Source organism: Bubalus kerabau, chromosome X (genome assembly GCF_029407905.1).
Source record: "Bubalus kerabau isolate K-KA32 ecotype Philippines breed swamp buffalo chromosome X, PCC_UOA_SB_1v2, whole genome shotgun sequence".
In the NCBI taxonomy this organism is placed as follows: domain Eukaryota; kingdom Metazoa; phylum Chordata; class Mammalia; order Artiodactyla; family Bovidae; genus Bubalus; species Bubalus kerabau.
In genome coordinates this window covers 40,298,412-40,321,429 of record NC_073647.1, presented here as the reverse complement: position 1 = coordinate 40,321,429, position 23,018 = coordinate 40,298,412, and the positions used below count along the sequence as shown (strand labels likewise).

Genomic DNA, 23,018 nt, shown 5'->3' with positions numbered 1-23,018 from the left:
AAAGAATGAATTTTAAATTGAGCTCAGTGGTAAAGTTCATTGGCATATGTTTGACTCCAACTGTTTCTCTCTTCCTGCTTCCAGTAGAAAAGAGGCCCTCCAATTTGGGCTTTCCAGGTGGTGCTAGTGATAAAGAACCCCCCTGCCAATGCAGAAGACATAAAAGATGTGGGTTCCATCTCAGGGTTGGAAAAATCCCCTAGAGGGGGGACATGGCAACCCACTCCAGTATTCTTGCCTGGAGAATCCCATGGACAAAGTAGCCTGGCTGGCTACAGTCCATAGTTTCGCATAGGGTCAGACACGACTCAAGTGACTTAGCACACTTCAGATTTGGCAAATAATAAAGTAATGATAAATAAAATAATAAATTAAAGTTTTCTCATTTCTTCTCAGCTAAACCAAAAATATTGGGGAACAGTTTCATAAAATCTGAGATAGAATCTGTCACAAGAACTGTGTCCTTCCCCTTAAACTTACTCCCTTGTCCTGTTGATTTCATCATGGATTATTTCAAATATTTAAAGGTGTGATCATCCTGATACTGTTTAAACTGTTCCAAATTATAGAAAGAGAATGAGATCTGCCAGTATTCTTTTGGAAGTTGGCAAAATGCTGAGACTCAAAAAATAGTAGACAAGAAGATCCTAGAAGATTTAAATATATAAATCCTAAATGTAAAATATTAATAAGAGAATCCACTGGTGCATTAAAAGATTAATTTACTACAACTCAACAAGATTTATTTAGAATGTAGGGATTACTTGATACTAGAAAAGTATTAATATGTTTGTGTAATTCACCATATTAATAGGCCAATTCAGATTTTTTTCATTGTTGATAACCATGCATAGATGGACGCTTCCTTAACATGTTTGGTTGTGAAATATTGACAAAGGTCTCATCAAAAAGAGGAATGAGGCAATAATGCCAAGTATCACCTTTTCCTGAAAGTTCTATAAGTACTAGTCAGTGCAAATAGTTAATACATGGGAGAATAAAATAACAGGTAAACCTATTAGGAAGGAGAGCAAGAAATAAGTATCATATACAGATGATAGGAATATATACTGTTAATAATCCAAAATATAAATCAACTGAAACATTGCTGACAAAAGGAACAAACTGGTTGATCACAAAGTTAATATATGAAAATCAATAACTTTCCTAAATACAAATGGCCACTATTAGAAAATACAGTGGAAGGACAGGTTCTCTTTTCCATAGCAGCAGAGTGATAAAATAAAAAGGAATAATATCAATACAAATTAACCTGTAGAGAAATCACAGCTCACAATGGATTTTCAAATAAAAATTTAGCAAAAATAGAACGACTTGGAAATTTTGAAGCTCTTTTTATGTGATTTTTAGAACAAAGCAGAAACCCAAACCTTAATCTTTGACTTTATAGGAAATCATAGGAATTAATCACACTGCAGTTTAAACCAGAGAGAATGTGAAAAATTTTATAGAGAAAAAGCAATAACTTTAAAAGTTCTTATTTTAATACAAGAAGACTTGAAAATAAATTAAGCATGCAATTCAAGAAGCTAGGAAAAAATAAATTTAAGGATAGCAAGAAGTAATATTTGAAAAATATATCAGAGCAATTGATTAAATTGAATTATCAATAGAATAAAATTGTGGGATCACTAAGTAAAAGGAGATCCTTTTGTTTGAAAAGAGATTTGAAAATAACAGGCAAAGGCAAACTAATGAATGAGTTTAAAGATACAATAAAAAAGAAAGAGAAGAGATATATAAGATCTGATATTTTTAAAGGTTGGTATTATAACCACAAATAAAATATGATAATAACTATGTACTATTTTAGGGTAATATATTTGAAAGCTCTGATTAAAAAGGTTGTTTTCTCAACAAATATATATTACCAAAAATGGTGCAGGAGACTTTCAACCAAGGTCATCCTATAAGCCTGTGCTTTTATTTTCTCCTCTGCTTCAAGTCCATATTCCTAGAGAAATATTTTTTTATGGAATCATATATTTAAAAATTTATCACTTTTTTAAATGACATAATGTAAATTAGATATATAGAAGTTCAATGGAATGTCACCACTATTCATATGGATTGATTTAAGAATTAATAAAAAGCAGGGAGTTTCTCTTAATGACATTAGAAGTCTAAGTAAATGGGGACAAACTGTTGAGGTGTAAAATTTTAACATGAAAGTAAAAGTCAATAACAACATTCTCTGTAATATACACTGTTAAAAAAACGACCAAGCTTGCAAATTTTATTTTTCTAATATCTCTACAGAGATAGTCTCCATTTTGGAATTGTATAAAGTGTCTTTTGTCTTGAGTTTTCCATTTTGTAGTAGAGATTAGGAACATTCAGTTATCCTATTTTATCATTTAAAGGATACATATTTTTATTTTTCTTTCCTATTTCCCCATTACATTAGCCCTGCTGTGAATGTGCATACACTCTTTGGAGTTTATGCTCTGTTGAGATGGATTAATCATATTAACTTAGGCTCCAAGAGAGCAGTTTTACTTTTGTTAATAAATATTATGTGTTCTAGATCTCAGACCCAAGGAATTTCTCTTCAAATGTGTTTTATTGAGCTCTGTTCCTTTTATGTCATAAAAGAAACCCATCTCTTTATTTCCAAGTTTTCTTTTCACTTCTTTCTCAAATTGTGACTTGTATACACACCGAGTAAATCTTAAAAGTTATTATTGAATCTAAAGGATCAAGAAGGTCTGTTTATTTTCTGTTATATTTCTTATTAGGGTACAAATTTTAGAAACTTGCAACTAATCACAAAATAATAAAAACAGAACAATCCCAGTTTTCTGGGAACTGACACAGTCTTTAATGTTTTTTTAACACCTCCCTCTCCACACACACATAAAGGCTATTTTAATGGACTTAATGGATAAAATAATTGAATATTTGTTCTCACCATCATCCATGCAATATCAACATACCTATTCAAATATATATGTACTCTGACTTCAAATAACATCCCATTTAGTAGCAAAAATTCATAAGCGTATAATACAGAGAATGGTAGACAAATAATTTTTCCATAAATATGTGCACATTTAATCCCTGGAACCTATAAATCTGTTAATTTACATGACAAAAGGGACTTCGTATATGTGGAATCATACATATGTGTGTTTTAATGAACGGATATAATTAAAGTTATGGACTTTAAGACAGACTACCTAGATTATCCATGTGGGTCCAGTCTTATTCACATGAGCCCTTATAAGGAGAGAATTTTCCTTTAGTGGAGACAAGAGATGAAAAAAGTCAGAGAGATTCTAAATATCAGGACCTGATCCATTTTGAAAGTAGTGGGAAAAGGCCACAAGCCAAGGTTTGTGATTGGTCTCCAGAAACTAAGAACGGATCCTAGTCAACAGCTAGCTTTGAAACCATGACCTCAGTTTCTCAAACACAATATAAGAAATCGGATTTTCCCAACAGCCTCAGTGCACATGGAAGCCAAATCTATCCACTAGGCCCACAGGAGGAGACACAGATATGCTGACACCTCCATTTTAGCTCAGTGAGGCCCAAGCCAAACTTGCATCATGCAGAAAAGAAAAAGTGAAAGTTGTTCACTCGTGTCCGACTCTTGGCGACCCCATGGACTATACAGTCCATGGAATTCTCCAGGCCAGAATACTGGAGTGGGTAGCCTTTCCCTTCTCCAAGGGATCTTGCCAATCCAGGAATTGAACCCTGGTCTCTTGCATTGCAGGCAGATTCTTTACCAGCTGAGCCACTAGAGAAACCCTGTGACATAATCACTGGGTATTGGTTTAAGCTAATTTGTTACAGCAGCAATAGAGAACTCATCTCTGCAACATCCTATCACAATTCTATGAAAAACAACAGCAAACAGCACAGTTAACATATTTTTGCACTGAATAAGAAGTGCTTTGCTCTTCTCCTGGAGTTCTGTGATGTGCGTATGCTGGTCATTGTACCCTTAGAAAGGCAGGAAGTAGGGACAGGCTATCAGCTACAAGCCCGAAGTGGAAGAGGCATTTCAGTGTTTACTAGCCTCTCATTTACCCCATGTACTCAGATTAAGAGTATATTTACTGGTGTCCTTGCCCCAGAGCCAGATATTTAGAATATTTAATGTCAGCTCTTATAATTATGATGTTTTCACTTTGAGTCATTGGATTAAGTTTCAGCTTGCTACCATTTAGAATTAGCAACACTTTTGTTTCTTATCCTTTCTGGTTCTCACGATAACTTTGGGAGGAGAGGTCAGATGGATGGTCATCTTCGTTTAAAGATGAAAAAACTACGAGGCAGATAGGTTACATGTTTTGTAGAGGGTCACAGAAACTGTAAGTGTGAGAGCAAGGATTTAAACTGCCTCCTAAGATGATTCAGTGGTCTGTTCTCCCTTAGGAAAGAGTTTACAAGCCCCAGAGAAGGCTGCCTGGATTTCACAGTAATCTGGATTGAACCAGGTTGCTTTCCCCCCTCCTTTTCGTTTTCATACTTTATCCATTAATCTTTTATCAATCATTTTAATTAAAGTTTTAATCCCTTCCCAAATGCACAGCTTCACATTTTCTGAAGGGAAAAACAGAAAGAAGTGTTCCTTTCTGAATTTTTTGAAAATAGTACTGAAAGCGCATTTGACTGTCACTAAAAAGGTTCTCTAAAGAAAAATGCTCCTCTTTGAATACCACTGTAAATATTCTTGGTGTCTTAATGTTTGTATTATTTATTATTAGATATGTGTGCTTTCTAGGAGGAAGTATTAGAGAGTATAGCTATATCAGGGTCCTAATTTTTATCAGGGCATCGAGGAGAGTTTCTTGAGGAAATGACCATTAAGGTGAGATATGCAGAATGAATGGGAGTTAGTCATGTGAGGAACAGAAGAAAAGAAAGAAAGGCAGTGGCTTTGAGCATAGTGACTGAAGGGCAAGCTGAGGCCCAGAGGCAGGGAGACACTAGAGCTTGTAGAGTCTTATTGTCCATGTTAAGGACATTAGATTCTATCCTGAGAACAGGCATTTGTTGAAGGGTTTTAAGCCAGGGGAATGATACAGTTCAGCCTGTTTTTAAAAAGTTCTTCTCACTATTATGTAAATAGTGCTTTAGAAGAAAACTTGAGAAATCAAGGATGCCATTTAGATTTTTGGATTAGTGCATATGTGCTTAAGTCGCTTTGGTTGTGTCTGACTCTGCAACACTATGGACTGTATCCTAGGCTTCTCTGGTGGCTCAGCTGGTAAAGAATACGCCTGCAATGCAGGAGACCTGGCTTCGATCCAGTATTCTGGCCTGGAGAATTCCATGACCTGTATAGTCCTGCCAGGTTCCTCTGTCCATGGGATTCTCTAGACCAGAATACTGGAGTGGGTTGCCATACCCTCTTCCAGTGGATTTTCCTGAACAAGAGATCAAACCTGCATCTCTTACGTCTTCTGCATTGTCAGGCAGGTTCTTTACCACTAGTGCCACCTGGACCACTAGAGAAATCAAAGATGGCACTAGATTTTGGCTTGAGCAATTGGATGGATAGAGGTATAATGTATTGAAATGAGGAGGACTGGAAGAGGAGCAGGATGGGCAGAGAAAATGGAATTATGAACATGAAGTTTTGAGATATCTGTAAGACTTCTATGTAGAAATGCCAAGTAATCAGTTGTATATGCAAAGTTGAATTCCAAGCTAGAATGAAAAATGTAGGATCATATGTGTGTGTATATATATATATATATATATATATATATATATATATATATAGTACTGGACAATTTGGGCATGAATGAGATAGACTAGATAGAGAATATGAGATGAAAAGGCCTATGGGAGAAAGTAATTCCACACACAGAAAGGTCAGTTGTCAATTTTATTAGCAATTCTGAAATCACCAAAGCCATGAACTATATTTTAAAAACTTAATTGTAAGTAAAACTTGAACTGATCTTAACATATTTAGTGACAAAATCCAGCTAGCACTTATGTGAGTCTTTCAATGGCCTCTTTGTCTAACATGTAATCATTTAAATTTGGATGTGGTTTTCAACCTGAATATTGGTATGTCTGATTAGAGGCTACTGCTCCAAACCTACTAGGTTATTAGGTAATATGTTATATGTAATATATGCTCTGTGTTACTTCCTGATATCTAATCTTTGATTTCTGCACAACTTGTACTAAGTGGTTTAGATAACTTACCTGCTGCTGCTAGGTTGCTTCAGTCATGTCCGCCTCTGTGCGACCCCATAGACGGCAGCCCACCAGGCTCCCCCGTCCCTGGGATTCTCCAGGCAAGAACACTGGAGTGGGTTGCCATTTCCTTCTCCAATGCATGAAAGTGAAAAGTGAAAGTGAAGTCACTCAGTTGTGTCCGACTCTTCGTGACCCCATGGGCTGCAGCCCACCAGGCCCTTCCGTCCATGGGATTTTCCAGGCAAGAGTACTGGAGTGGGGTGCCAAACTTACCTGTAGCATGTGCTAATGTATAGGAAGCCCAAAGAACATGGCATGTGTCTGGGGCAAAATGTGAAATGGTCATAAAAGAAGCTGAAAATATAGGAATAGGAAAGGCCATGCAGATCTTTGTACATCATATTAAGAAATGTGATACTTAGATTAAATCTAGTGATACTTTTTGTTTACTTTTTATAGATAAATTTTTATTCCTATTGTGTAATCAGTGAACCCGAAACTCAGACAGGTTACTAACTTGCCCAGTGCTACACGGCTAATAAATGGTTGGTTTCTCATTTAGGGCAAATAATTCTAGAGATCTCAATCTTAACTATAACACTGTAGTGCATAATAATCAGTGTGGATTGGCAAATATTTTACCTGTTATGAACAGTATATTTGTGTGTGTATATGCATATTTATTTGCTACTTTTTTTTTTTTTTACACATTTAGTGAGGCATAATTTGCAAACAAAAAATTGTATATGTTCTGCCATGAAACAGTCCTAACAGTCTAGGTAATGAAGAGTTTGATCACCCACACTCTATACTCATCTCTGGGTAATCACAAGATCAGTTTTTATTACTGTAGATTAGTTTATACTTTTTAGAGCATTTTATAGATGGAATATAATATATATAAAGGAATAAACCATATATATGTGTATGTATACATATATAATTTCTTTTTATTGCTGAGTGGTATTCCACTCTCTGCATATATTGTAGTTTATCTCTTCACTTGTTGATGGACATTGCTTCCCCCCCACCCCAGTTTTTAGTCATAAAGTGAAGCTGGTGTGAATATTTATGCACAGTCTTCGTATGGCTATATGTTTTCAGGTTCGTTTATTTGTTTTTTTTTAATTAAACACTTTGAGGTGAAATGGCAAGTTTGCACGGTAGATGTATGTTTAACTTCATAAACAAGCAAACAAACTAAAAATGTTTTGCAAAGAGATTTGATCACTAGTATTTTCCACTGCTCCACCCTCGCTGACACTGTCAGTCTTTTTCGTTTTACCATTGTAAAGTTGTGTAGTGGTATATTGTTGTGGTTTACTTTGTACTTCCATGATAATTAATGATGTTTAATGTCTTTTCATGTGTTTATTGGCCATTTGTATGTCTTTCATGAAGCACTTTTTAAAATATTTTGCTGTTTTTATTGGAATGTTTGTTTTCTTATTACTGAGTTGTAGAAATCCTATTTTAAATGTTTGCTTCAAGGTTTAGGCTCAGATTTAATGGTGGTTCAAGTATAATTTCAATTTTCTTAGCATTTGCTACATTGTGTTGGACTTGTACTAAGCACAGATACTTTAGGGTTAATGCTGAGCCTTGTGTGGCTCCATGTACACTGAAGGGTTTCTGTTTTTCTGGATCTATCTCCTTTATTTTTTCCTTGCTCTCTATCTTGCTGAGTTTCCTTTACTTGGTTCATCTGGAAAGTTGGTATGATTTCTATTGGAGTTTTGGTTGCCAGCCCAGTCCTTGAATAAGGTCTGTCTTTAGAGCAAAGTTGAAGGAGAAGGGAGGAGGAGGAGAGGGGAGGGAAGAAAGAGAGGAGAGAGAGATCTCTACAGAGATCACCTCTCCAAGTTTTAACCTGTCTTCATAATCCACCTAGTTGATCTTTGTGCTCTGTATATGATAGTCTTTTTAAAGACAGAACTGAGAGATGACATTGGCCTGGACTAGAGTTGTGGTAGTAAAGTTGGAGAGTAATTCAGAGATGTAAAAAATATTTAGGAAATAAAATCAAATGTTGAATGCATTTTTTAATATCATATTGTTGCATTTTATTGGAATAAATGAAACACTGGAGGAATTCTAATTGGGGAAAGGGCAGATCAAGTGTTCCATTTTAAATACTATAAATGTGAGATACTGATGGTAGAATAATATTTTGAAATATTAACCATCGGTTCCCTTCACATGCACTTTCTTTACCTATTACTTGTCTGAACTCAGATAGCTGGGCTTCCCCCATCATGAAATCATTATTGCATCCTAAGAAACACTAAGAAAAAGAAATGGACAAAGTTCATCCTGTGACTTCCAAATAAACTTCTGAAGATATAATTTTGAAAGGAAGCATTTTTGGATTGCCATAGCCTGAGACTTCCAACTTATAAGAATTGAGGTTCTAGATTTAAAAGTTGGTATAGAAGAATGTCTTTCAGATTACAATACCACTGCTGAATCACAACTAATTGTTCCTGCCTTAGAAGACTGGACAAGGATCCTCCCAAATGGGGAGAAGGGCAATTTTTATGGTAAAGAAAGAGAGAGGTAATGTCTGGGAGGGAACTCCAAGACATATCCCAGTCCATTGGGTATAGTTCTAATATAAGTACTAATAGAAATCCCTCTAAAGTTTGGGGGAATCTTAAAAGTGAGGGGGCTTGAGTGTTAATTCACATCCTGTTATCTCGGAATGGTATAAGTCTTATGGATTTCCAGACAAGCCTGAAATAAGACACTGACAGCTGGTTGAAATAGACAGTGCTCTCTTGGTTATGATAAAATGATACAATAGAGTTTATATGACTGGATACAAGAGGAGATGTATCTCAGTATTTGTAGAGGCCCAGTAAATGGCCAGCCCACTCTTCCATATGTCATGATAATAGGTAAGCATTCTGGAACTGAGATGTCATGCTAGGGAGAAGAAAAGGAGGAATGGATAAAATGACAACTTATTGTTTTTAAACCTAAAATGACTGAGAAATCCTTTAAATACTTGAATTTACCTGAAACTACTATATAGGGTTTTCTGCTATTGAGTTAATAGTTTCTTGAGATAAAATAATTTTAAATAGATAAGAATAGTCATGTCTGATTTCATCAGTAAGTGTTATAATAACTGATAAATGTCAGTTAAGTCAGTTCAGTCACACAATTGTGTCCAGTTCTTTGCGACCCCATGGACTGCACCATGCCATGTCCATCATCAACTCCTGGAGCTTACTCAAACTCATGTCCATTGAGTCGGTGATGCCATCCAACCATCTCATCCTCTGTCATCCCCTTCTCCTCCTGCTTTTGTCTTTCCCAGCATTAAGGTTTTTTCCACTGAGTCAGTTCTTCACATCAGGTGGGTGGTGTATTTAAATGTTTATAGTACAATTGCTTGGAGAAGGCAATGGCACCCCACTCCAGTACTCTTGCCTGGAAAATCCCATGGGTGGAGGAGCCTGGTAGTCTGCAGTCCATAGGGTCACTAAGAGTTGGACACGACTGAGCGACTTCACTTTCACTTTTCACTTTCATGCATTGGAGAAGGAAATGGCAACCCACTCCACTGTTCTTGCCTGGAGAATCCCAGGGACGGGGAGCCTGGTGGGCTGCCGTCTATGGGGTCGCACAGAGTCAGACAAGACTGAAGCGACTTAGCAGCAGCAGCAGCAGTACAATTGTTACTGTGGATGGTGACTGCAGCCACAAAATTAAAAGATGCTTGCTCCTTGGGAAAAAAGCTATGACAGACCTAGACTGCATATTAAAAAGCAGAGACATCATTTTGCCAACAAAGTTCCATATAGTCAAAGCTATGTTTTTTTTTTTTTTTCCAGTAGTCATGTATGGATGTGAGAACTGGACCATGAAGAAGACTGAGCACTGAAGAATTGATGCTTTTGAATTCTGGTGCTGGAGAAGACTCTTAAGAGTCCCTTGGACTGCAAGGAGATCCAACCAGTCAATTCTAAAGGAAATCAACCCTGAATATTTATTGGAAGGACTGATGCTGAAGCTCCAATATTTTGGCCACCTGATGTGAAGAGCCGACTCATTGGAAAAGGCCATTAGGCTGCAAAAGATTGAGGGCAAGAGAAGGGTACAACAGAGGATGGGATGGTAGGATGGCATCAATGGACATGTTTGAGCAATCTCCGGGAGATGGTGAAGGACAGGGAAGCAGACATACTACAGTCCGTGGGGTCACACACAACTTAGTGACTGAACAACAATTGCTGCATCAATATGTGTGTGTGTATGAAATTTAGTCTCCTGGATACCATACTGGGGCTGGAATGATATGATAACCATCCTAACATTGTAAAGAGCAAGTGGCCATGGAATTTTTGCTAATAAGGATAACAAAGGCTCATTTCAAAGTTAACCTGAGAAAGAGGAATGAACCAAGGAGCATCTCATACCTAGCTTAATTTAAGCCTTTTTCATGATTTATTCATTATTTTATGTCTTTACTTTGAAAAATAATATCAGTCATTTCACAAGAAAACCCCACAGATTTCTTTTAAATCTCTACGATTTTAATATAATACATTTAAAAATCAAGAAATTATGTGAAGGGGAGGCAGGATCAAGCTGTGTTTTTTGTTTTTTTTTTTTGTTTTTTTTTTTTTAGTATTTTGTAGTTAATATGTCATCAGTGGGAAGGTTAGTTTCTACACAGATTAAATCGTCATATAAAAACTAGAGTCTGTTTAGCAAAGTCTTTAATATGTATTAATGTCTGAGAAGCACTTCAGGTATATTAAAAATTCTTAATCTTAGTTTCACATAAAAATCATCTGAGGAGATTTTCAGAAATTCTAATCCTCAGGATGCATCCCAGACCAATTAAATCAAACTTTTGAATTAAGGGATCCAATTATTGATATATTTTAAATATTCCCATTTGGTTCCATTATATAGTCAAATTTGAGGGGCACTCCTTTACAGTATCTTAACATATCTGTTGCCTCAGAAGATTTATGTGAAGGGGACCAAAATATCACCCCAAAATATGCCTCATTCGCATAAGGATTATTTTAGGCTGATTATTTTTAAGAAACAGCAGACACAGGAAAAACTCTGAAAACTTAGTAGAAGCTATTCTTTTGTAAGAGATATTTGCATTTATAAGGAAAATCTCCATTTGTAAGGGTGTCTCCCTTGCTGTACTAGGAAGAGAAAGTAGACTTTACATTTCTAGAATCTCTTGTTAATGCAGAGGTCAAGGACTTAAATCTGCAAAACAGCCTTTACTCTTGTTTACTGTGCTCTTCCTGATCACCTCCTAAAACTGGGCCCCCTTCCCACAGCCCCCAACATCTTGTTTTGTCTTTAGCTGGAGATGGTATTTAAGATGATGACTTGGACTGTTTCAGGAATTATCAGTTTTCTTGGGTCTTTCCCATGTATACAGGAGTGAAAAATGTTATTAAAATTCTGTTTTTCTCCTGTTAATTTGACTCTTTATTATAGGGAGGTCTGAGCCAAGAACCTAGAAAGGTAGAGTGAAAATTATCTTTCCATTCCCATATATGACAGAGTTCTATCTGTAAATTAAGAAGCAGTTATCGGAGAGTTAATTTATCTAGATGACTGGAAAGTAATTATTTAAAAAAATTATTTTGTTGAGGTATAATAGATTTATGTTAATTTCTGCTGTACAGCCAAGTGATTTGGTTTTACATATGTGTGTGCACATATATATTCTTTTTCATAACTTTTCCATTATGTTTTATCACAGAATATTGAATATAGTTCCATGGACCTCATTGTTTATCCATTGTATATATTATAGTTTGCATCTGCTAATCCCAAACTCCCAATCCATCCCTCCCCTATCCCTGCTCTCCTCCTTGGCAACCAGGAGTCTGTTCTCAATGTCCATGAGTCTGTTTCTAAAAATACAGAATGCTTCATGAATTAGCCTGTCATCCTTGTGCAGGGGCCATGCTAATTTTCTTTGTATTGTTCCAGTTTTTAGTACATGTGTTGCCAAAGCAAGCAATTGCTAAAAAATAATTCTCAGTCTAGAACATTATTTCACAAAGACTGTGTGGTCCAGTGACCACCTGCATAAGAATTTTCCATGCCTATAAAATCCAAATACTGGGGTCTTATCTCAAACCAAAGCAACCAAAATCTTTTGGAGTAGAGTTCAGAAAAGGAAATTTTTAAAAGTTGTACTAGGTAAATCATACATACACTAAAATCTGAGTGGTCAAAGTTGTGCTTTACTGTGGAAATAAATGAGCTTGGATTGTATTTTTATATTCCATGAGATCTACCCTACATTTTTACAATGCTGGATGAGATCTTTAACAATTACCTTATAAATTTGCCTTGTAGCAAGTTGTGAATTGTGAGCCTGCTCAAACTGTTGGACTTGTCTGCGAGCTAATAATGTGGTGATTTATTTAATGATTTGCTCATCTGTTTGGATGCTGATGTCTTTTTATCTGTAAGATTGTGCCAGCTGGTTCTGACTAGGAATTATTACATGAAATGCTTTGTTTGTGTTGAAATGTCATTATATTAATGATATTTAGTTATGTTTATTAGCACTTCATATTTTATATGTGAACATGTTCTGCAGAATTACTAGTATTTCAAAGGCTTCAAGTATAATTTGAGTACTTATTAATTTAAAATTTGACACTTCTAATTGAGTTAATATGTTTGCTTTTATTTTGACTCCTAGTATTGAGGCAAATAGTGACTTTTTTCTTGAACTATTTATTCTGTTCCCCTGAAGCACATAGTATACCAGGTATTTCTGCAGAAAAGATGGGTTTGTCAGGCAAGTGTATTCTCCTAGGTTCTGTCTTGTCCCAACAAAAATTTGAAGCGACGGATGTTAGAGCCCTCCTCATGTCATAGCTCTTGGACAGACCCTGTTATAGCTCTCGGGTCTTGGACAGACCGTGTTATAGCTTTTAAACAGTTCAGTGTTACAGCTCTATTTTATTTAGAAAATAGCAGGAAAATCCATCCTTGAGGCGTGAGGGCAGGCTGACCCAAAGACACGAAGAGAAGAGAGTGGGGGAATGTGCCAGCATGCAGGAGAGAGAGAGAGAGAACCCTGGCCCTTTGGCTCCTCTTTTTATATGTTTTTTCCTCCCCCTGGGCCTGCCCTATGTAAATTGGGTTAGCCAGGAGTGCTGTTTGTTCTACCTAAGGTCCTCATTCTGGTCCTCGGACCTTCCTTTGTTCTATTTTCGTGGGCTTTTCCCTTTCTTATCTTTTAGCCACTGCCATGCTGGACTCCTGTTTCCTATTCTACCCAACAAGTTTATTTAAGGTCAGCAGAGAATTGTAACTCAAAGTCTGCAACCATGGTGAGCCATGTGCAAGTTCCTGCATGACAAGGAAAGGAGAAGGCTTTTTGAAAGGGGAAGAGGAAGTTGGGAGGGTTAGAGTAAACACAGAATCCATGGCTTTTCATTGGCTGAGTCCTTGCCTGCAAAGAAGGATCTTTCTGTTGGGCTCTGCTGTCAACACAGGATCAGAGAGCTCCCCTTTCCCATCTACCAGCTCTATTTAATTGAGATTTATATTTATTAATATTTTATAATTCATTATATGAACTTTTACTGAGAAAATATTAGAGGTACAAAGAAAAGAACAGATGTAGATTACTCTCTCAAGGGAATTATTGATCATCTCCCCAACCAGCTTTTAAGCTCAAGGAGAACAGAAACTATGTAATGTTCATCAGCACTTGGCATATTGCTTGAAACATTGAGAGTGATCGAGATATAATTGTTGAATAAAAGGATGAACAGTAATGAAAATAATATAGGTATAAATGATAGTGATCATTTCTTAAATAATATGGTCTGTGCTTTATACTACCCAAAGAAGATTCAAGAAGGATAAAAATTATTTCAGAGTAGAAGGGCCAGGAAAGATTTTGTACAGAGATAATATATGAATTGGACCTCGAAAGTAAAAGAACCTCTTCTCACCTACTCTTTTATTTCTCCTTAAGGAAGGTGATGTGACTTATCTTACTCATGAGCTTTGGGGGTAGGGAACAGAGTATATATGTTAGGGGAAGCACACTTACTGAAACCACCCACCCTGGCCAGGCACCATAGCATGAGTGGTTTTACGACCAGAGGTCCTAGTAAGGAACATGGAACTAATAAGCCTCCACCAACCGGAAGAGTTTGGGAAAGGTCAAAAGGAGATACCACATGTCTCACCACCAGGAAGGACTCTGAGTCAGAATGATTGGCTAAAGACAACCTGGAAACTAATCCCATCACCATAAACTGCTCCCCCTCTTCCCTCTTCTTTAAACCTAGCTTCCTTTCCTCCCTTTGAAATCTTTGAAGACCTGAGATATTTTTAGTTACTCTGTTAGTACTTGGATCTGATGTTCTGTGTTTCTATAGGATGTTTTCTGAGAGACTGTATTGTATTTAAGGGAGTGTCTGATAAGGACTGCCAGGTCTATGTGTGTGTTTTAACTCTATGTTCTGTATTGTGATTTTTGATGACCATTTTGCTTTGGCCACCATTTGGTTTAGACCTGCTGCCATTTTGTTAGCACTTGATTTTCTTTCCCTATGCCTTGAGACTAGGACTCTAGCTCTGCTCTCAGGAACACTTACTCTAGACCATCTCTAACTCCTGAGACTGAAGAAAAATGGGGAAAAGCCTTTAAATATTTTATTTATTCCAACTGTTTTTTATAAACTAGTAAACTTTATATTGTAATATCTAACTCATGACTAAGCTTAGAAAATGAAGCTAGATCTTGCATTGTGTCTATCTAAATCTGTCTTGGTATGTCTGTCTCTGGGTAGTATTTTTGAGATTAATTTGTAAATAAGCTCTATTTAATTGACTTAAAGAAAAGTGAGACAGCAAAAGAGACACAGATGTATAGAACAGTCTTTTGGACTCTGTGGGAGAGTGGGGAGATGGGGGCGATTTGGGAGAATGGCATTAAAACATGTATAATATCATATAAGAAATGAATCGCCAGTCCAGGTTTGATGCAGCATATAGGAAGCTTGGGGCTGGTGCACTGGGATGACCCAGAGGGATGGTATGGGGAGGGAGGTGTGAGGGGGGTTCAGGATGGGGAACACGTGTACACCCGTGGTGGATGCATGTTGATGTATGGCAAAACCAATACAATATTGTAAAATAAAAAAAAAAATAAAAAAAGAAAAGTAAGTGCTAACAAATAAAATAATTCTAAATTAAGCAATAAATTCCAGGTTCATGTGAACTTAGAAATATCCAGTTAAATACCTGATATTAATGTTTGTTGACCTGTCTAGACAGGTCAGACCTAATGTAGACATGTCTTAGAGTAGTTAACATTAAATAGAATATTTTCATTGTACTTAGGTTTAATATAAGTTAAATATCATCATATCTGTTACAAGTTTGCCAACAGGAAAATTACCTTGAGTGAAGAAACTTCTAAAAAAATGTAAATGAGATATGAGCTTCTAGATAAACTCTATTAAGAATAATTATGCTTTAGAAATATCTGTCTAAAATAATCTCTCCAGATTGGGTTAACTTGAATTTCTAAGTGTTGTGCTAAACTAAGTGTTGGAAGTCTATTGAATAGTTAGGTCATTTCAAAATAAGATTTTGAAATATTTACTACTAAATTCTAATTTCCTTTTACAGAAAAACTAAAGAGATTTGGGACTATAAATGAATAATGTTTGGTGCCATCCTAAAATGTTCTAAGAAAGCAAGGGTTTTAGAAATTATCACTGGTATTTATGCTTACCAATCTATAAAATGCTAATATAAAAGTTCTTGGTTGCCAAAGGAAAGTAGGAAGTGTGTTTTCAGTAAAAAAAAAAAAAAAGTATGAAAAAATACTAAAAAGAGTTATGCATGATCAGGATTTTCTAAAATTGGATTACAATTAGTTAGATATATGGATTTTGTTAGGAATGACACAGCCATAGAAAAACTGGTTAGAGCCAACTAGGTCCAAGATGGCCAAGTCTTTCACTAGACTTTGAGCCTCGGTATAGACGCCCATTGTGACATATCAAGCCAAATGATACACTCATTGATATTGACTAAATCTGACCAAATGTTCTAAACACTTTTAATTGATTTTTTTTTGACAAAACTTCCTAAATCGAATTCTTTTGAAGTTCCTTTGACCTCTAGCTCACTTTGGGGTGCTTCAGTGGGCCCCTGAAACATCCCAAAGAGAGATATTAAACTAACTGTGTTTATTTGGTTGGTTAAATTACATGACAAATATTATCAAATGAGTATAAACTCTCTCATGTTATAATGTATGGTAAATATTACTAACATAGATATCCTAGAAATTCTTAATTCTAGTATGTCCTGATATTCTAATGGAAAGCCTGATGACTTCACAAAAGTTAACAAAGGACTGAATGAACCAGCGAATATGCTTATAACTTTTATGGTTTCTATCTGAAAAATTATGGATTTGAATCTTATGTTTTCCAGGAGTAGGGAAAACCTTTCTCTCAAACTAATTATGACAATAATTTAGTAAAATTATACATTATAAACAAAACAACTATATTTTCTATCTGACTCCTCCAGAAATTGGAAACTCTTAGGTTTCCAGTGAGTTTATCAAATGACTTAGGAAGGTTATCTCAGTAACAGGTACAAAAATCTCAAGGAATTTGTGAGACCTTAAAAAGGGAAGAATTCACCTAGATTTGTTAGGTGAAATCTGTGATAAGCCTTTGGTGTGAGTTTCCCAGTTGAGTTCAGTTCAGTCGCTCAGTCATGTCCGACTCTTTGCAACCCCATGCACCTACAGCACGCCAGGCCTCCCTGTCCATCACCAACTCCCAGAGTTTATTCAAACTCATGTCCATGAATCAGTGATGCTATCCAACCATCTCATCCTTTGTCATCCCCTTCTCCTCCCGCCTTCAATCTTTCCCAGCATCAGGGTCTTTTCAAATGAGTCAGTTCTTCGCATCGGGTGGCTAAAATATTGGAGTTTCAGCTTCAGCATCAGTCCTTCCAATGAATGTTCAGTACTGATTTCATTTAGGATGAACTGGTTGGATCTCCTTGCATTCCAAGGGACTCTCAAGAGTCTTCTTCAACACAACAGTTCAAAAGCATCAGTTCTTTGGTGCTCAGCTTTCTTTATAGTCCAGCTCTCACATCCATATATGACTACTGGAAAAACCATAGCTTTGACTAGATGGACCTTTGTTGGCAAAGTAACGTCTCTGGTTTTTAATATGATTTCTAGGTTGGTTGTAATTTTTCTTCCAAGGAGCAAGCGTCTTTTAATTTCATGGATGCAGTCATCATCTGTGGTGATTTTGGAGCCCAAGAAAATAAAGTCTGTCACTGTTTCCCCATATATTTGCCATGAAGTGATGGGACCAGATGCCATGATCTTCATTTTCTGAATGTTGAGTTTTAAGTCAACTTTTTCACTCTCCTCTTGCACTTTCATCAGGAAGGTTTTTAGTTCTTCTTCATTTCTGCCATAAGGGTGGTGTCATCTGCATATCTGAGGTTATTGATATTTCTCCCTGCAATCCTGATTCCAGCTTGTGCTTCATCCAGCCCAGCGTTTCTCATAATGTTCTCTGCATGTAAGTTAAATAAGCAGGGTGACAATATACAGCCTTGATGTACCCTTTCCCTATTTAGACCTAGTCTGTTGTTCCATGTCCAGTTCTAGCTGTTGCTTCTTGACCTGCATACAGATTTCTCAAGAGGCAGGTCAAGTGGTCTGGTATTCTCATCTCTTGAAGAATTTTCCAGAGTTTATTGTGGTCCACACAGTCAACGCTTTGGTGTAGTCAATAAAGCAGAAGTAGATGTTTTTCTGGAACTCTTGCTTTTTCAATGATCCAGCAGATGTTGGCAATTTGATCTCTGGTTCCTCTGCCTTTTCTAAATCCAGGTTGAACATTTGGAAGTTCATGGTTCACTTACTGTTGAAGCCTGGCTTGGAGAATTTTGAGCATTACTTTTACTAGCATGTGAGATGAGTAAATTGTGTGGTAATTTACACATTCTTTGGCATTGCCTTTCTTTGGGATTGGAATGAAAACTGACCTTTTCCAGGCCTGTGGCCACTGCTGAGTTTTCCAAATTTGCTGGCATACTGAGTGCAGCACTTTCACAACATCATCTTTTAGGATTTGGAATAGCTCAACTGAAATTCCATCATGTCCTCTAGCTTTGTTCATAGTGATGGTTCCTAAGGCTCACTTGACTTCACATTCCAGAGCTTTCCAGCCCTGTTTTATTTTAAAATTTCAGTCTGAGTATCTATAAATATTTCAGCAAAATAAAGAGTCTATGATCAACTATGGTTATATAAATCGTCAGGCCAAAATCAATAAGAGCAGACCTATTCTGCCAACAAACTATCCTTAATTTTGTTATATTTGATAAAAATTAGGGTAATTTTAGATAGAAAAAGATGCTTCAATAAATGTTAAATCCCAGTTTGTTAATGGAGGTCGGAATCTAGTAAGACTCATTTCTTGGATAGTTCTTTGCTGCTCTGCGATATTAATGTACAATTTAGTTGAATTCTTAAAGAACACCTTAAGTTTATTTCTGAAGCTTATCTCAGTAATCTGTCTTTGGATTAAGATCAGATGCCTCATGACCTGTAACCAGGACTGAAAAGAGACATAATTTAAGGGACTGTCTGCAACCTAGATGGAAGGACTTTTTTTTTTTTTTTTTTCAAATCAGGTACTCTTAACTAGCTCATGCAAAATGAAACTGAAGGGAAATTGACTGTTAGATTAATTCCCACTTCCAAAGGCCCTTACACTGGACTGGTCTATAGAGAAGAGAGCTGACATGATCTCACCTTAAAATGATGCTCAAACAGAGGAGAAACTACACTACACCAGGATGAGAAGACGATGACATCACAGGTAGACAGCTTGCCCAAGATGCTGGACCTGATTCTTATGATCATTTATAATGTTTGCTTGACTTCTTAGACCTTTACATATAAATCAAATGCTTTTCTATCATAGGCCTGATTCTACGCTAGTTTTAGAAATCAATCCAGTTGTTAGCTTTGTGGCCAATTACCTGTGTCTAGTTCTGGGTTACCTTGGTAAATTTCTCTACTACAAGGCTCTAACTGGTTAGCCCTGATGTACTGGGCTACATCTAATGGGAACCCTTAAGTCTTACTTGTGACTTTACTAATACTGCTGGCTATGTTATTTGTATTTCACCTGTTTTACAAAATTGCTGTTTTTTACACTGCCAAATGTGTGACTGGGGCCTCTGATAAAATAATATATAGTTCCATATGAGATCAATGATGGTAACAGTGTAACTCTAGATATGGGAAGAAGCAACAAGAGGGAATGTTTTCCTGGACCAAGAGGCTAGTAAGACAGTTGGTCCAGAGAATTTTGGATACTGTTTCATGGCCTAGTCCAGTAACAGCACATTGAGAGGCCTGTCAGCAAAATTTTTGCCAAACTTGACAATGGACATTCTCAGCACCATGGGATAAAATGGTCATGAAATGCCTCCCCTCAAAATCATGGTCAAGTTTTTGAGAAAAAAAGGGGCTCTGCCAACTAAAAACTGACAGTTGCCATCTACGTCTACAAAGATTAAATCATGGCCACTGCAACTGCTGACCTTTAACTCCCCTGAAAGGAGTTCAGGGTGAAAATCAGGAATGAGGCACTCTGTGCTCTGGGAAAAACTGGCAGAACGGGCCTGCGAATAGTTAGATCTTTTCAGGAGAAGATTTTATGAGTCCCAGATCTTGCATCTTCTCATACTTAGGAGAAACAATGATGTCATTAATGGTGACATTTGCTTTGGCTATTAAGGAAACTCTTACAATTAAAAGTCAAAATAGAGTAGCTGTGGTTCAGACATCCTGGGAAATAGATGATACTATGGGTGTAATTTCAGACTAGACCTTGTATTGCTAAACACTTGAGTTTTCTGAGTCATGTCAGGCTTGGATGCCACCATTCTCAAAACAATGTCTGCTGGAAGCTAGTAACTGCAACCTTACTTTTTATAAAACTCGGCAACTGCCTACCTGGCTACTGCTGCTGCTGCTGCTAAGTCACTTCAGTCGTGTCTGACTCTGTGTGACCCCATAGTCGGAAGCCCACCAGGCTCCCCGTCCTAGGGGTTCTTCAGGCAAGAACACTGGAGTGGGTTGCCATTTCCTTCTCCAATGCATGCAAGTGAAAAGTGAAAGTGAAGTCACTCAGTCGTGTCCGACTCTTAGCGACCTCATGGACTGCAGCCCACCAGGATCCTCCATCCATGGGATTTTCCAGGCAAGAGTACTGGAGTGGGGTGCCTTCTCTGTACCTGGCTACAAGTCTCCCCAAAGTGCCAGGTCCAGACTGGGTTTCAAGCCTATTCTTCTAAAAAGAAATGAGATTTATTTTGTCTATTAAAATTCCAGTTATCACTCCTCCAACTACTTCTAATTGGGTCTGTTACACCAAAATGACAGACCAAGGGACTGAGATTTTAATCATGTAAGACTCAGATCTAGGACTTGGAACTCAGAAATACTTCCAACTCAGTGTCTATTCTCCAAGCTGAGGCAGTCCTATGCCCCATTTTGACAGGAAGTTATCACAGTCATAGTGACATAGTTCCCTAAATTAAAATGGAGCAGGACTCTGTGGGGCTCTGGAGTACAGATATGTTCTGTGTTCTCCATTTCTTGTCTGTAGGATATAGGCTTCATTCAGCCTCCTTGACCTTCCCTAAGTTCCAAAGGGTGGATTCAAACAATTGCTAATCAAGGAGGGAGGGTATACAGAAACAGAGGAGAAACAATCAAATGGTGGTACAGCCTTGAGACAGGGTCCTGGTTCCTACTAAAAAAAAAAATGCATAATAATGTCTTTGAGTTCTTCTACAGAACTGGAGCCCCCATCCAGGTGGAGGATGGTAACTTCAGACTGAACACAAGATTCCTGAAGCACAGCTCTGTTGCCTCACCACCAAGCGAAAAAAAAAAAAAAAAAAAAGTCACAAACCCTGCAACCCTTACCCAAATGTCACCTCCTGTTTCTAGGGACCAGAGATGACCATCCTATTAGGTCTCCTGTTTGGCCCCTGTCTAATTCATCTCTGAGAGGAACCAACAGGTTCAAGCTAAATTGCTGTTATTACAAGGGTGAATGCTGGTTTCAGGCAAAAATTACCTTGACTTAGATCAGGTAGAGAGAGACTTCTGCTCTGCTAGGCAGGCCTACACCCAAGCACAGCAGGAAGAAGTTACAGAAGAAAGAGACCTCCACCCCAATTCCCAAGAATATCTTGAGTATGAAGTCTCTCAGGGGGAAGTTGTTAGGGGAAGTACACTGATTGAAACTGCCCACCCTGGCCAGGCACCATAGTAACTATTTGCATGAGTTGCTTTAGGATAGGAGGTCCTGGTAAGGAACACAGAACTAATAAGCCTCCACCAACTGGAAGAGTTCGGGAAAGGTCAAAAAGAGATACCACAGAATCCTTCTCTCTGGCATCCATCTTGGCTGAACAAGGTATGCACCACCAGGAGGGACTCTGAGTCAGAATGATTGGGTAAAGACAACCTGGAAACTAATCCCATCACCATAAAACCCAAGACTGCAAGCCGCTGGTAGAGCTGTTCTCCTGGATTCCCTTACCCTACTGCTCTCCACCCAGGAGCCCTTTCCCAGTAAAACCTCTTGCTTTGTCAGCACATGTGTCTCCTTGGACAATTCATTTCTGAGTGTTAGACAAGAGCCCAGTTTCGGGTGCTGGAAGGGGTCCCCCTTCCTGCAACATATATATAGATGTTGACTACAAACATGCACAACCTAAAAGCTGAGAATTACGTTTTATTTTTTTTGCTCAAAACAGAGGACTTAAGCCTGGGACACAACCTCTCAGATAGCTCTGTGAGAGTGCTTTGAAGAGGTTAGGGAGGAGCCAGGATATATAGAAGTTTTTGTAACAAAGACCGGGAAGTTGGAACATCAAAAGATTAATGTTAAAGAAGACTGAACCTCTCAAGTGAATGATTTTAGTGCTTTTCTAGCTATGGGAAGATGCAAAAGTCGGGGGCTCATTGAAATCATTTCTTTGATATGCACCTCCACTATCTGGGGCCAGTTTCCTGTGCTTCTTCATCCTGAGGGTCCTCTGGCACATTGTCAGGCTGCAGTGACTGACTGCCTGATGGCGGCACATCCTGTTTCTATTGGGAGTTTGAGTTCTCTCTCAAGGTTCACTGTGTGAGGCGGCTATAATGTGATGGCTTGATGGCTGTAACATCCTTTGTTTACCGGCAGGGCAGGCAACATGTTTTTCATTATTATAGATTTCTTTTCTCCTCTCCCCTTACTGTTGTTGGTAGTGTAGGGAAGAAAGAATAATTTTCTCTCTCCCCTTCTAGGTTCTTGGCTGAGACTCCACTGTAAAAAAAACAACAACAGGAAACAGGAGCAAAACAAATAGAAGTTTAATAACAAGTATAATTCCAGTACACATGAGAGAGACCCAGGAAAACTGATTAATGTCCCACATGACCCAAGCTACCAGCTTAAGCATGAACTTCAGCTAGAAATAAAAGTTGTTGGCGTGGGAGCCCGCTATGATAGGCTATCAAATAACGCACAGTAAAGGAAATCAGTCCTGGGTGTTCATTGGAAGGACTGATGTTGAAGCTGAAGCTCCAGTATTTTGGCCACCTGATGTGAAGAGCTGACTCATTTGAAAAGACCCTGATGTTGGGAAAGATTGAAGGCAGGAGGAGAAGGGGATTACAGAGGGTGAGATGGTTAGATGGCATCACCAACTCAATGGACATGAGTTTGGGT

General features: G+C 37.6%; 1 long non-coding RNA gene and 1 other non-coding gene across 2 annotated transcripts in view; one reads left to right on the top strand and one right to left on the bottom strand.

The window, feature by feature from the left end:
* Positions 1 to 12,856, top strand: part of LOC129638762 (uncharacterized) — a 126,406-nt gene extending 113,550 nt beyond the window's left edge. Inside the window, exon 2 of the long non-coding RNA XR_008708002.1 lies at positions 10,029 to 12,856. This is a non-coding gene — a long non-coding RNA (uncharacterized LOC129638762). The remainder of the gene's footprint in view (positions 1 to 10,028) is intronic.
* Positions 12,092 to 12,197, bottom strand: LOC129640455 (U6 spliceosomal RNA). Its single transcript, XR_008708825.1, has one exon. It is a non-coding gene; the product is annotated as a U6 spliceosomal RNA (small nuclear RNA).
* Positions 12,857 to 23,018: the final 10,162 nt, after the last annotated feature.